The following is a 14,781-nucleotide window of genomic DNA, read 5'->3' as shown; positions in this document are numbered from 1 at the left end:
TCGTAATCTACACCTGGAAGTGTCTGGAGGGACTGGTCCCTAATATGCACACAGCAATCACTCCATACGAAAGCAAAAGACTTGGCAGGCGATGCAACATATCCCCAGTGAAAAGTAGGGGCGTCACTGGTACACTAAGAGAAAACGCAATAAGTGTCCGGGGCCCAAGACTGTTCAACAGCCTCCCATCAGCAATAACGGGCACTACGGGAAGACCCCTGGTTGTCTTCAAGAGGGAGCTGGACAGATACCTAAAGACGGTGCCGGATCAGCCGGGCTGTGGTTCGTGCACTGGATTGCGTGCGGCCAGCAGTAACAGCCTCGTTGATCAGGCCCTGATCCACAGGGAGGCCTGGTCGTGGACCGGGCCGCGGGGGCATTGATCCCCGGAATGCCCTCCAGGTAGCCTCCAAGTAGGTACTGTGGCAGCGAGAGGTGGGACTTTTGTGCACAGTGTGGGAGATGATGGGAGAAGTGAAAAAGAGGAGATGGAAATGGGAGAGTGGGAGAGAAGATGGATTAGGAGAGTGGGACGTAGGGGCAGAAATACCTGAACAGAAATAAGAAAGAGAGGAGATAAATGATAGTAGGTGTGAGAGGGAGATGCGAGAGAGGAGGAGGAAGAAGAAAAGGGTGGATTGGGGAGGAAAAAGAGGGACTGGAAGAGAAAGATAATGGGAAGAGACATTGGCATTAAAAACTTTAGAAACTCATAACTTTCACAGAATTTTATGATCAGTGGAAGAAAGTTTTTTGGCAGGACTTGTTTTCGCGAAACAGTAAAGTAAATGAACAAGTTATTTTTACACGGACACGCAAGCGCGCGCACACACACACACACACACACACACACACACACACGCAGGAGCTAAGTCTCGACCCCTGCAACCACAATTAGGTGAGTACACATACACACACGATAAAGCTCATGAAACAGGGAGAGAGGACCCAGTAGCGATCAGTGAAGAGACGGGGCCAGGAGCTATGAATCGACCCTGCAACCACAAATTGGTGAGTATACACACACACACACACACACACACACACACTGGTGCCGCATACTCCATATTGGAGTATGCGGCACCAGTTTGGAACCCACACCTAGCCAAGCATGTAAAGAAACTAGAGAAAGTGCAAAGGTTTGCAACAAGACTAGTCCCAGAGCTAAGAGGTATGTCCTACGAGGAGAGGTTAAGGGAAATCAACCTTACGACACTGGAGGACTGGAGAGATAGGGAGGACATGATAACGACTTACAAAATACTGAGAGGAATTGAAAAGGTGGACAAAGACAGGATGTTCCAGAGACTGGACACAGCAACAAGGGGACACAGTTGGAAGCTGAAGACACAGATGAATCACAGGGATGTTAGGAAGTATTTCTTCAGCCACAGAGTAGTCAGGAAATGGAATAGTTTGGGAAGCGATGTAGTGGAGGCAGGATCCATACATAGCTTTAAGCAGAGGTACGATAAAGCTCATGGTTCAGGGAGAGTGACCTAGTATTGACCAGTGAAGAGGCGGGGCCAGGAGCTTGGACTCGACCCCTGCAACCTCAACTAGGTGAGTACAACTAGGTGAGGTGAGTACACACAGACTAAAACTAATCCTGGAAACTATAGAAGCAGTAACACAGGAGACACGTCATAAGCAGTGTTCAGATCGGGTACTAGGCCCTCAAATCAGAGTGTGTACACACAATGGCAGGAAATTCACTGAAAATAGTGTATATGCGTGTGTTCGGTTCGATGGCTGGGCGCTAAGCTAAGCTGGGCACTAAACTTTTTATAAATGTGTACGAGTCAGCTCGCCCATATTGTAAAAGGCTAAGAATCTCAAATTTTATCCAAAAGTTATTTGTGAGGTTCTAGAATACTGAAAGGTTTCAGCAACATAAGGAAATAATCTCCACATTGTCTCTCCGGGGAACAGATCCCAAACTCCCATAAAACAATGGAACACACGAATAAACGATAAGGATGATATATATGACAGAAGTGAAAGGAGGAGGTATAATATACAGCATTAGAGAAGTGGGTGAAGGAAAATTTCAAAGTTGAAATAGGTCTCCAGAGATCCTACTAGTAAATGAGAAGAGGCTGCAGCCACAGTCTTGGAGACAGCCTCACGTATGTCCATACGTGTGTAATTTTTTTTTTTTATATTTTAATACGTGTGTAATTAGTTACACACGTAGCTACTCTTCGTTCACCAGGCGCTTTGCAGGTGTGCGAAAGCTACACGAGTTATTACATGCACATGTGTCCAGTTACCTAAGAACAAATCACAAGCCACATATCGAAGCACTACACTGTGTGGAGTTGAATCGCGGATTCAGCGCCACGTGGCAGACTGAGAGGCAGGTTTACCGATTTCGTACAGCACCATCATAAATCTGGTAAACACCCTGTGGCAACATATATATTCGAGAATATACGAATCTGATAACTCTCATTTCCTAGGCTCTGTATTGTTCCTCAACGTTTAGCGCTTGTGAATAATAATAATAATAATAATTATAATAATAATATTAATAATAATAATTTACCTTGTTTAGAGGACAAGCAATAACGCTTTAACATATAAGAAATCAACTTGCATATTCCCTTGTTACTCAGATCTTAGAAAAACCTACCATGCTCGGGGATAACTACGCATGGGATCCTAGCACTGTGTGTGGGATACAAGAAGACCCGGGACTAGACAAGGTTTGGTACACAACACCGTCAGAGCATTTCAGTACTTGTGTCAGAATTCACTAATTGCAGTCCCCATTGTAACTACGATGACCGGAGCTGTCACTGGTTCGGAGATTTTGGGCATTCAAATTGAGACGTAAAATAGTCTAACTGATTATTATTTATTATTATTAAAGATTAGCCGGTATTCTCCCGGCCCGGGCCTTTTCCAAGTGGTGGCCCGGCCTTGGCTCCCTCTTTAGGGAGTGTCTGAGACCTAAGTCTCCCATGGGAGGAGGCACAAGTACCTCCTCATCTTTGGGAACAACTGTCCCCAGGCCTAGCCACAAGCTAGGCCTCTCTGGTCTGCCATCCCCGCCCCAAGGGGACTAATGGGAATGACAGTCTTGTGAGCTAAAGGCTCGGGCTCAGGCACCTTCCCTACCCTAGAAGGGTTAGGCATGGTGTCGATGAGTCTAACTGATACATCAAGTTCTGTATGAATTATGTTCTACAGGAATTTATATAGCACCACAGGAAACTATATTATGAAACCTGAATTTATATTATTGAGTTATAGAAGTTTATATGTTGCATTGTAAAAATTAATATTGTTTAATATTGTAAGGGATATATAGATATTAGTAGTCCACTGATGAAAATAGTTTAATTTTTTTTGTGTGTGTCTTGCTTTTAGATTAATTATTATGTATTTACTAAGTAGGCAAAGAATTACGAATAAATTACACAGAAGCATCGTAATGAATACAGTATCCCGTAAGACATTATATTATGACTATAACATAATAACATTCTGTCACCCACAACCCACTCTAACAACCACAACCCACCCTAACAACCACAACCCACCCTGACAACCACAACCCACTTTGACAACCACAACCCACCCTGACAACCACAACCCACCCTGACAACCACAACCCACCCTAACATCCACAACACTGGCATCACACGAATTTCTCCTCTTAGAGTCACTTGACCAAGTGGCCGCCGGAAGGGGTTCTAGTTCCCATCCGTCCAGCTGCCTCGGTCTCTCAGAATTTGTTTTCCTCTTCCTGGCCAGAATGAGGTTATCTTTACTTGTGGCAGGCTGGAGCGGCAACTCAGAGCAAGGACAGTGAAAGGTAAGAGGATACACACACACACTCCAGTAAAATATTTTAGATTGTAATACTTGAATAATTATTTTTATAATAATAATAATAATAATCTCCCAGAGTCTCCAGTACGTAATCTCTGCACTGAATTGAAAAAACCATTAGCTGATGAAATGTCTGCATAATAAAGATGCCCAGGTGAAGCACATATCTTAATAAATCTTACCTTCTTCAACTCATCATTTCTTTCTTGGGAAGTAATGACGTACCCATAAATTCCATAACTTGCGTTCTTTCACTCTCTACACCTAAATTACTGGGAGCGCTTGAGGTTCCTGAACCTGTATTACCTGGAACGCAGGAGGGAGAGATACATGATTATATACACCTGGAAAATCCTAGAGGGACTAGTACCGAACTTGCACACGAAAATCACTCACTACAAAAGTAAAAGACTTGGCAGACGATGCAACATCCCCCCAATGAAAAGCAGGGGTGTCACTAGCACGTTAAGAGACCATACAATAAGTGTCAGGGGCCCGAGACTGTTCAACTGCCTCCCAGCATACATAAGGGGGATTACCAACAGACCCCTGGCAGTCTTCAAGCTGGCACTGGACAAGCACCTAAAGTCGGTTCCTGACCAGCCGGGCTGTGGCTCGTACGTTGGTTTGCGTGCAGCCAGCAGTAACAGCCTAGTTGATCAGGCTCTGATCCACCAGGAGGCCTGGTCACAGACCGGGCCGCGGGGGCGTTGACCCCCGGAACTCTCTCCAGGTAAACTCCAGGTAAACTCCTCTTACCTTATGTATTTAACGTTAGGTCAGCTATTATGACATCTATTTAATTAGGTTAGCACGGCTAGGTAGCGAATCGCTCTTCCTATTAGCGGATGGAGACTCAAGCCTCTATCATTCTTTTCGCTGACTCACCCAAGTGATTTTATAGCCAAATGTCAAATAAACAGTGATAGGACTTACTTCCCCCCACACACGAGATTTTTTTTTTTATATTTCCACCAAAGTGGCTAATTTATTGTGCACCCCATATCTATCCTGTGGACGGTAGAGCAGGAACATATGGATATACAAAATGCCTAGGAACAAGGCCCCAAAAGGATTTACAGGAATACACCTGGATTTATATCTACAGTTCATTTATCTGTTACAAGCAAATTTAGGAATTTTTTTAAATATATCTGGTATCTTATTTTCATTAATATGTCTTGATGTGTTAACACCTGTGCGTTTGAGAGAAATAGAAAATATTGTCAATCTATTGACCAATGTTAGTTATCAAGATGAATTAGACTAAATATATTTCAATATGCTTTGTTGACTTTTATACATGCAAATCATTCAACAATTGCTTCACTTGGTCAAGAGTTCTTCACTAATGTCGGCAGAAGATGCAACATTCCCGCAGTGAAAAGTAGGGGTGCCATGAGTAACCTAAGAGAACGCAATATCATCAGGAGCCCAAGACTGCTCAACTGCCTCCCAGCATACATAAGGGAGAATACCAATAGACCCCTGGCTGTCTTCAAGAAGAAACTGGACAGGCACCTAAAGTCAGTACCAGAACAGCCTGGCTGTGGCTCGCACGTCGATTTACGTGTGACCATCAGTAACAGCCTGGTTGATCAGGTCCTGATAAACCTCTAGACATGGTCTTTGACCGGGCCGCGGGGCGCTGACCCCTGAAACCCCCTGCAGGTAGTTAGGGGGTGGCACTGCACGGCCGGCCGTCGGGGCCTGCCTGCCTCCCACAACACTTGTTTACAACAGCGAGAAGTAAACATCACGGGGCACTCAGTGCCTTAATTGCAATGCATTTCCATTCATTAATTTTGTGACTGAATTCATTACTCTTGCAAAACAGTAACTTACTTAGCTAATAGAATATTAGGCTCCAGCCTCTGGAACTGTTATGTGCCTCTGTAATCTTTTGATTACCGCCCTCAAAATAGGTAACTGGTGTTAAATGAAATCACAATATGTACCTTTCCGCATGGACCACACACCAGGTACTTTACTATATCAGGAGTACGTTTGTCTAGCTGAAATGTCGATCTTATGAATTATGATGCCTTTTATAGGTTTCGGCAGCTAGCATGAATATGTAGCTCAGAAGTTGTGATTGTGACGTTCGGAGGGCCGAGTCCCAACACGCGGGACAGGAAACATTAATATCACTTGCCTGGACCTTCATACCTTCCCTGCCACACAAGCTACCTCGAGGGTGCTTGCTGGGAGGAAGTAGGGTGCAACCAAACTGTAAGTACAGAACTGTAAGTTGTAGGGAGGGTGCTGCATCTGAGCTGTGAGGAGGGAAATTAGGTCTTGCCCTCTAATGTTCTGTGGAGAGAGGGGTGGGTAGGTTCTATTATCCTGTATGGATGAGGTGAGGTCACTGTCCTGTGTGGAGGGTGTGATCTACTATTCAGTGTGGAGGAGGAGGTCCTTCCTTCCCGTGAAAAGGAAGATGAGTGGATCTTAAGCCGTGTGGAGGAGAATGAGGAGATCCTACTCTTCTATGTATAGGTGGGAAGATTCACTATCATGTGTGTGGTGAGAGGAGGAAGAAGTCCTACTAGGCTGTGTGCAGAGATGAGGTCCCAGGATCCTGAGGTACAACTATGCTTTGAGGAAGAAGATAAGGAGGCCCTTCTATCCTTTGGAGGAGGACGAGGAGGTCTTACTAGCCTGTGTTCATAGAAATTCGAATAACAAACTATAAGGACGAATAACAAGCAGTGATTACTCACACATATATAAGGAGTACAACTGGAAAATTTCCTTGTTGATTTACGATGGATATTTATGATTTCATATGAATTTTAAACATCATTTGTGCCTATATACACTTGAGAATAAGTCAAGTAAATATATTTACGACATTTTTATTCTCCTTCAGTGATCATACATTACTGAATCTTCATTACATAAAATACTGCCTTGCTAAAATTTGTATACCCGCATTATACACTACTATGATCTATATGACATCCTACGAGGTTTACCTGCCTGGAGTCTACCTGGAGGTTATTCCGGGGATCAACGCCCCCGTGGCCCGGTCCACGACCAGGCGTTAGAGCAAGAGGTATTTTCAAATAAGTTTCTGTCAACAGTTATAGTTTCTCTTGATTGATGCACAAAAGTGAGTATATATAATATTAAAAAAAAAAAAGGAGACCCTAATTTGGGACTGGGCCGCGGCCGCGGTGACGTCCGGAAGCAGCTCCAGGTTAACTCTTGGTAAATAAGTACACAATTAAATAAGATGGCATTTCTTATGCAACCGATGAGAAAATGCATATTTTGCAAATACATTTGTCTTTCATTAGTTGGATGATGCAGTATCGTCCGAAGAGACGTACCGGCGCTAAAATTGTCAAGAGATCTCGCTGAGCTGGACACTGTACACGACCCCCCAGTGAAGGTGCTCATCAATTCTTATGACTTGCAACGTGATGCGCCTCTCCTAGCCGTACTCTCTTTATCCCCTGTCCTCCTCCTCCTCCTCTCTCTCTCTCTCTCTCTCTCTCTGACTTTTACGAGCATATTATCTCCTATCTTCTTACTCTTTCCTTCTCTCTATTCTATCTCTTCCTTGCTTCCTCTCAATATCACTTTTGTCGTCATTTCAGGTTTCCTTTCACAGTCTCTTCCGTTTCCATTTTCAGCTGATACTCTCTCCGTTTTATTTCTTTCATACTCTTTCCTCTCTCCATTCTCTTTCCTCTGTTCTTCCCTTTCATCTATCTCCCCTGTGTCCTGATCTCTTTCCGACTTCATGCATTATTCCCATGGCTCGACTAACCAATATTCCTCTAAGATGTACCTGTGTATACGAGACATTCTAGAAGTGTACTCACCGATTTGTGGTTGCAGTGGTCGATTCGCAGCTCCTGACCCGTCTTTTCGCTGGTTGCTATTACGTCCACTCTCTCCTTGCTCGATGAGTTTTATCGTACCTCTTCTTAAAGCTATATATGGATCCTGCATTCACTACATCCCTCTCATTATTGTTTCACTTCCTGGCAACTCTATGACTGAAGAAATACTTCACAAAATCCCTGTGACTCATCCGAGTTTTCAACTTCCAGTTGTGACCCCTTGTTGCTGTGTCCCCTCTCTTAACCATTTTGTTCCTGTTCATCTTGTCAAAGCTTGCGTGTGTGGACGTGTGTTTTAGTTACTAATTGTCAAGGGAACTTACCTGGAGGGGATTTCGGGGGTCAACGCCCCCGCGGCCCGGTCTGAGACCAGGCCTCATGGTGGATCAGGGTTTGATCAATCAGGCTGTTACTGCTGGCCGCACGCAAGCTGACTTACGAACCACAGCCCGGTTTGTCAGGCACTGACCTTAGGTGCCTGTCCAGTGCCTTCTTGAAGACAGCCAGGGGTTTATTGGTAATCCCCCTTATGTATGCTGGGAGGCAACTGAACAGTCTTAGGTCCCGGACACTTATTGTGTTCTCTCTCAGTGTACTCGTGGCGCCTCTGCTTTTCATCGGGGGAATGTTGCATCTCCTGCCGAGTCTTTTGCTTTCATATGGAGTGATTTTCGTGTGCAAGTTTTGTCGATAGATACTTCCAATATTGCTTCCTTGATGATTTACACATCAGTAAGCTTACAAGTTAGTACACTTACACGTTATTACATTTATACGCTAGTGCACTTACACGTTCGTACACTTAGACGCGAGTACACTTACACATCAGGGAAAGAATGGGAAGCAAGAAATGGTGTGAGGGGAGATGGGAGGGGGACGGGAGGGGGGGAAAGAAGAAGAGTTGTAAGGTGGGAAGAGATGATTTTAAATTCACTTTCAAGTCTCTTATTCGTAAATGTCTCTCTCATTACTTAACGTTTTCTTTAATGAGATGGACCATTTGAACTCATTACGTTTTCTTTGATTAGTCTCTGAAGTTTTGGAGCGGAAAACTTCGGATGGAGTTGGAAATTTTCGGGTTGAACTCCTTCAAAATGAAATTGATTTAATTCTGACGTTCTCTTTTTATCAGTGTATGGACTGGTGTCGAACCCATGCAGTTACATACACTAATCAGTTGAAATATAAAGTATTCTCTGTATGTTGATAAACTTTGTAGCAATAGTAACTCTTGTCACCTTGACTTGTTTTGGGTTATCCTGAGGAATCTACACATACGCTCCTATATATCACAATTTAACTGTATTTATGTGCACCTGCACCTGAATAGGCTTACTTATTTACGTACAGGTACACATAAGTACATATGTCGTACATAGTTTAACATGAGTAAATTACTTAGGATAACCCAAGAAAGTCAGACAAAGTGAATTATTTCCAATGTATAATGTGGTTGAAACAGATTGCAATTATAAAAATAGAAGACTATATTTAGATCCGTAACCCCTGACCATTGATAACCCAAGATAACCCAAGATAACCGGGCAGTCTGGCATATTTCCAGAATATTGTCAGATATAGCTATCTACTCCATTTCACAGAAGACAGTCCATGTGTTGCTGGCATTCCAGGCAGCCTAGATGTTTCATCGGTTCACTGGAGGCTGTTAACTACCTCCGTAAATTTTATAGTTCTGATTTCTATGTAGCTTTTATTTTGGAAATCAATACACTGCATACACGACTTTTTTTTTTCACGAGTCATGAGTACATCCAGTTGATACTGGAAATTGTATATGTATTATATAATCTCAGTAGTAGTAACGTAGTAACCAGTTACCAGTAATCTCAGTAGTAGTAACGTAGTAACCAGTTACCAGTAACCAGTGTCCGTTGACTCACGACCAACCGTCTTGAGTCACGTCTTCATATTGTGCTGAGCTGACACTATTTCAAAACACCCACTGCGGGGTACTGGCCAGCCGCCTAGCCAGTGTTACGAGTGGAAGCAAGGAGATAGGTACGGCTGCGGGCTCTGTCCACATATCAGTAATTATACGTATAACAGCCTACGTGAGTATTTCTACCCTAATCCACGTATCGAACTCCCACATGATAAATGGTGGCAGCGGTGGGATTGAACTCTTGGATAGTCAAGGTCCATCTAGCTAACCTTCCAGTAGGTTGTTTGTTCTGGAATAAGGGTATCAGTGGAGCATGATCTGTCAAGACATGAACAGAGTACTGATAAATAATGTCTCGGAAGTGCTTTAAAGACCATACTATTGCTAAAGCTTCTTGCTCAGTTACTGTATAATTACGTTCAGCCTTTGTAAGGACTCGGCTAGCAAATGCAACTGCGTTGTACTTGCCATCGGTCTTCTGAGCTAGTACGGCACCTATGCCAATTGAACTAGCATCAGTTGTCAGATAGAAAGGCTTAGAAAAATCTGGAAATTTCAAAATTGGAGCAGAAGTTAGCTTTTCTTTTAGAGTTTGGAATGCTCTTTCTTGACGGAAGGTCCAAACAAAAGGAGCATCTTTCTTAAGCAACTCAGTTAGAGGAGCAGCTATGGAAGAAAAATTGGCAATGAAAGCTCTATAAAAACCTGCTAAGCCCACAAAGGATCTTACGGCATCAGCAGTTTTGGGAGTTGGAAAATTTAGTACTGCAGTTACTTTACTTTGGTCAGTCGTAACCCCTCTAGGAGTGACTACGTGACCAAGAAACTTAATTTCTGATCTGAAGAATTGACATTTTGACAGTTTGATCTTTAAATTGGCTTCTTCAAGCTTACCAAGTACTACATCAAGTCTTTTCAAGTGTGTATCCACGTCTTTAGACATGACGATTACGTCATCTAAGTACACCATAAGTGCATTACCTATGAGACCTCTAAAGATATTAGTCATGAGCCTTGAGAACGTGATAGGGGAAGATCATAATCCAAATGCCATTCGGAGGTAGTGATAATGACCTGTAGGAGTGGAGAATGCAGTTAGCTCTTGGCTGTCCTCGTGAAGAGGGACTTGCCAAAACCCTTGTAACAAATCTAGGGTTGAAAAGACTTTGTTATCTCCAATATTACGTAAAAGATCACCCAGTACAGGGAGTGGAAAGCGATCTGGAATGGTTTTTGCATTTAACTTCCTAAAGTCAATTACTGGACGCCAAGTACCATCCTTCTTAGGTACTAGTATCAAGGGTGCATTCCAAGGGGAATTGCTAGGTGCAATAACTCCATCATCAAGCATTTGATTGATCAATTCTTCTGCGACAGCAACTTGTGAATGAGGCATTCTGTACGCAGGTATGTAGATAGGTCTAGTACCAGGTTCAAGTGGAATACGATGGGACAATAAGTTCGTTATACCCATCTTCTCACCTGGTAAAGCAATGGCTTTACGACGTTTGTTCAGCAGAGTCAACAAACGCTTGACTTCATCTGGGAAGTCAGTGGGAGCTAAGTCTTTCTCCTCAACTGGTGGAACAGATTGATCCAGTGAGGTGGATGAGGTCTCCCCGGCAGTTCATTCCTTCCAGTAAGAAAGAACCGATCCCATGTGGTCTGGTGTGATTCGATTCCTGCTCCAGGAAGATCATTCTGACTGTGAAGCCACCAGCACCATCAGTGACTTTCTCATGAACCACGAATTACTGTATCGAACAGCCGAGTTGGGTACTCCAAGCAGAAGAGTATACCAGTTAGTAATTCCACAGTCACTAGTGAATGTAGCCTTACAGCTAGTTCACGATGTACCAGGTGTTGCACACCCTGGTATGGATCGTTCAGTAAAACAAGCCAGATTGAAATACTTTTGGCCTCGTATGGCAACTGATATTTCTGAGTATGTTAGGAAATGTAGTGTCTGCATGCAACATAAAGGCAATGCTAATGGTCCTAATCCAATCCAAGTGTATCCAACTACTAGCGAACCTTGGGAAAGAGTTGCGCTAGATTTGTTAACTAATTTCCAATGTTCCCTCCAAGGTAACAAACATCTGTGTGTTATGGTAGACCATTTCACCAGATATTGTGAGTTAGTTCCTATTGCAGATAAGACTGCCGAGACAGTAGCTAAAGCGTTTAAAGAACGCATTATCTGCAGGCATACCACCCCTAAGTCCCTAGTAACAGATAACGGAGGTGAATTCTGTAATGAAATTCTTGAAAATTTGTGTACCTTGTACAAGATCTCTAAATCCACCATTGTTCCTCATCATCCTGCCAGCAATGGGTTAGCGGAACGAACCAATAAGAAAGTACTTGATGTATTGAGAGCCACTATCAATCCCAATAGTGAAACTTGGGATGAAGTTATACCTGATGTGCAGTGTGCTATAAATTCTGCTTACAATGTTTCTATAGGTGACACTCCACATTATGCATTGTATGGTGTAGATAAACGTTTGCCTTATGAGTTGTTATATTCTAATCCGAAACCAAATTATAACCCTGATGATTTTGTAGCAACTCGTACCAGCTTAGCTCAAAGTGTTTTTAGAAGAATCCGTGAAACACTTCATAAATCAACAGCAGAATTTACAAGAGTCGCAAATACTCGAGTAAAGCCATCCAAAATCAAAGTAGGTTCGAGAGTTATGCTGACTAACTTTAACAAAACGTCTGCAATGCCAAAGCTTGATCAAAAGTTTGTTGGTCCTTATCGAGTAGTTGAACATATCACTGGTAATAAGTATAAGGTTAGAGAGATTAGTACTGGTCAGTATAAAGAATCGCATTTGGATCATATGAAGTTAGTATGTGACGATAATGATGTTCCAACCCAGACTAATGTGACAGACTCTGACAATCCTCCTGATCCTGTACTCTCTTCCTCTGATACTCAGTCAGATGATCAACCTGAATGTCGTTATTCCCTACGTACACGACAGGTATTGAGAAATCCTCAAGTATCATTTGTAACTTCCAATTCAGATTTGCCTCAAATGCAGCATGAGTTAGCCAATGCTACAGAGTTTGATCCTCCCAGAGATGACACCCATTCTGCATATGCCAATCTTGCCCTAGCAGAGTTGGGGTTAAATGTAAATAACCTGTATAGATGATTACAGTATCAACTTACAGTATTCAAGAATTTTTTTTTTGTGTTCATGTTCTCTCCGCATTCTGAGAGTTAACAGTCTAGATTTGCGTGCACCGAATCTGCCTTTCTGTTAAACACTCTTTCTTTGTATATATTCCTTCCTCAGAATCCGTAGATCACATGAATACAGATCGATCGATCAAAATTTTTTTTTTATCACTTGTAATCTCAATGTTGAGTTCGTTGTTCATTTGTTGAGTTTTAAGTTGTACTATAGTATACCTTGTATTGCATTACAGTTTCAGTTACGTAAGCTTTCATTCCAATGTTCTACTTATGTATCTATAATGTTTCATGTTGTGTACTTTGACATTGTATAGAATCAGCCCAAGCCGTATACCTGCCATCTCTAGTTTGTATTAGTTGTATGTCGGGACGACATACGTTAGCGTCGCCGAGCTCTCAGTAGTAGTAACGTAGTAACCAGTTACCAGTAATCTCAGTAGTAGTAACGTAGTAACCAGTTACCAGTAACCAGTGTCCGTTGACTCACGACCAACCGTCTTGAGTCACGTCTTCATATTGTGCTGAGCTGACACTATTTCAAAACACCCACTGCGGGGTACTGGCCAGCCGCCTAGCCAGTGTTACGAGTGGAAGCAAGGAGATAGGTACGGCTGCGGGCTCTGTCCACATATCAGTAATTATACGTATAACAGCCTACGTGAGTATTTCTACCCTAATCCACGTATCGAACTCCCACATGATAATAATACAGATTTAACAGAGGATAACCCAGGAAATTCGAACAATGGGATTAATTTCCACTGGAGTCCCTGTTCATGTGTAACTCACCTAATTGTGGTTGCAGGGGTCGAGACTCAGCTCCTGGCCCCGCCTCTTCACTGATCGCTACTAGGTCCTCTCCCTCTCTGCTTCCTGAGCTTTGTCATACCTCTTCTTAAAACTATGTATGGTTCCTGCCTCCACAGCTTCACTTGCTAGGCTATTCAACTTCCTGACGACTCTATGACTGAAGAAATACTTCCTAACGTCCCTGTGACTCGTCTGAGTCTTCAGCTTCCAGTTGTGACCCCTTGTTTCTGTGTCCCCTCTCTGGAGCATCCCATCTCTGTCCACCTTGTCTATTCCCCGCAATATCTTGTATGTCGTTATCATGTCTCCCCTGACCCTTCTGTCCTCCAGTGTCGTCAGTCCGATTTCCCTCAACCTTCCCCCAACGTGTGCGTGTGCGTGTGTATAATATAGGGATCCCAGGGCAGCTAGTTTTCTGTTCCAGCGGCTCAGTGCGGCTGTTCAAAGGGGTAATGCCTGCTGTATTTTGGGCACACGCCCCAGCTCTGAGGAGCTGGATGAGATTTTCGCCTTATAATCGGTGATACACACGTAACAACATGTACCGTATATGCCACCTTTGTGTCAATGGTGTGTCTCTTAAATCTTATATATATATATATATATATATATATATATATATATATATATATATATATATATATATATATATATATATATATATAAAGAAGGTAGTGTTAGTGTGCTCAGCACAAGTGTGTGGATATAAGAGGGTGGGTGCGGGGGAAAGACGAGCGATTGGTGGAATGATGAAGTAAAGAGAGCAGTAAGAGAGGAAAAGTTAGCATGCGAGAGGTTTTTACTAAGTAGAGGAGATATAAGGAGGGAGGAGTATATGGAGAGAAGAAAAAGAGAGGTTAAGAGAGCGGTGAAGGAATGTAAAAACTGCAGACCCTGGAGATGCTTGCAGCACGACCTGACTAATCTTGCAGCATGATCTGGCTAATCTTGCAGCACGACCTGACTAATCTTGCAGCATGATCTGGCTAATCTTGCAGCATGACCTGACTAATCTTGCAGCATGATCTGGCTAATCTTGCAGCATGACCTGGCTAATCTTGCAGCATGATCTGGCTAATCTTGCAGCATGATCTGGCTAATCTTGCAGCATGACCTGGCTAATCTTGCAGCATGACCTGGCTAATCTTGCAGCATGACCTGGC

At 43.0% G+C, this 14,781-nt stretch overlaps 1 protein-coding gene across 1 annotated transcript in view; it reads right to left on the bottom strand.

The window, feature by feature from the left end:
* LOC128689725 (inactive tyrosine-protein kinase 7) overlaps positions 1–14,781 on the bottom strand; it is a 169,761-nt gene that overhangs the window by 39,661 nt on the left and 115,319 nt on the right. The window lies entirely within an intron of this gene.

This window comes from Cherax quadricarinatus, chromosome 22 (assembly GCF_038502225.1).
Source record: "Cherax quadricarinatus isolate ZL_2023a chromosome 22, ASM3850222v1, whole genome shotgun sequence".
NCBI classification, from domain to species: domain Eukaryota; kingdom Metazoa; phylum Arthropoda; class Malacostraca; order Decapoda; family Parastacidae; genus Cherax; species Cherax quadricarinatus.
Note: the sequence above shows the minus strand (reverse complement) of the source record. Positions and strands in the feature narration are given on the sequence as shown.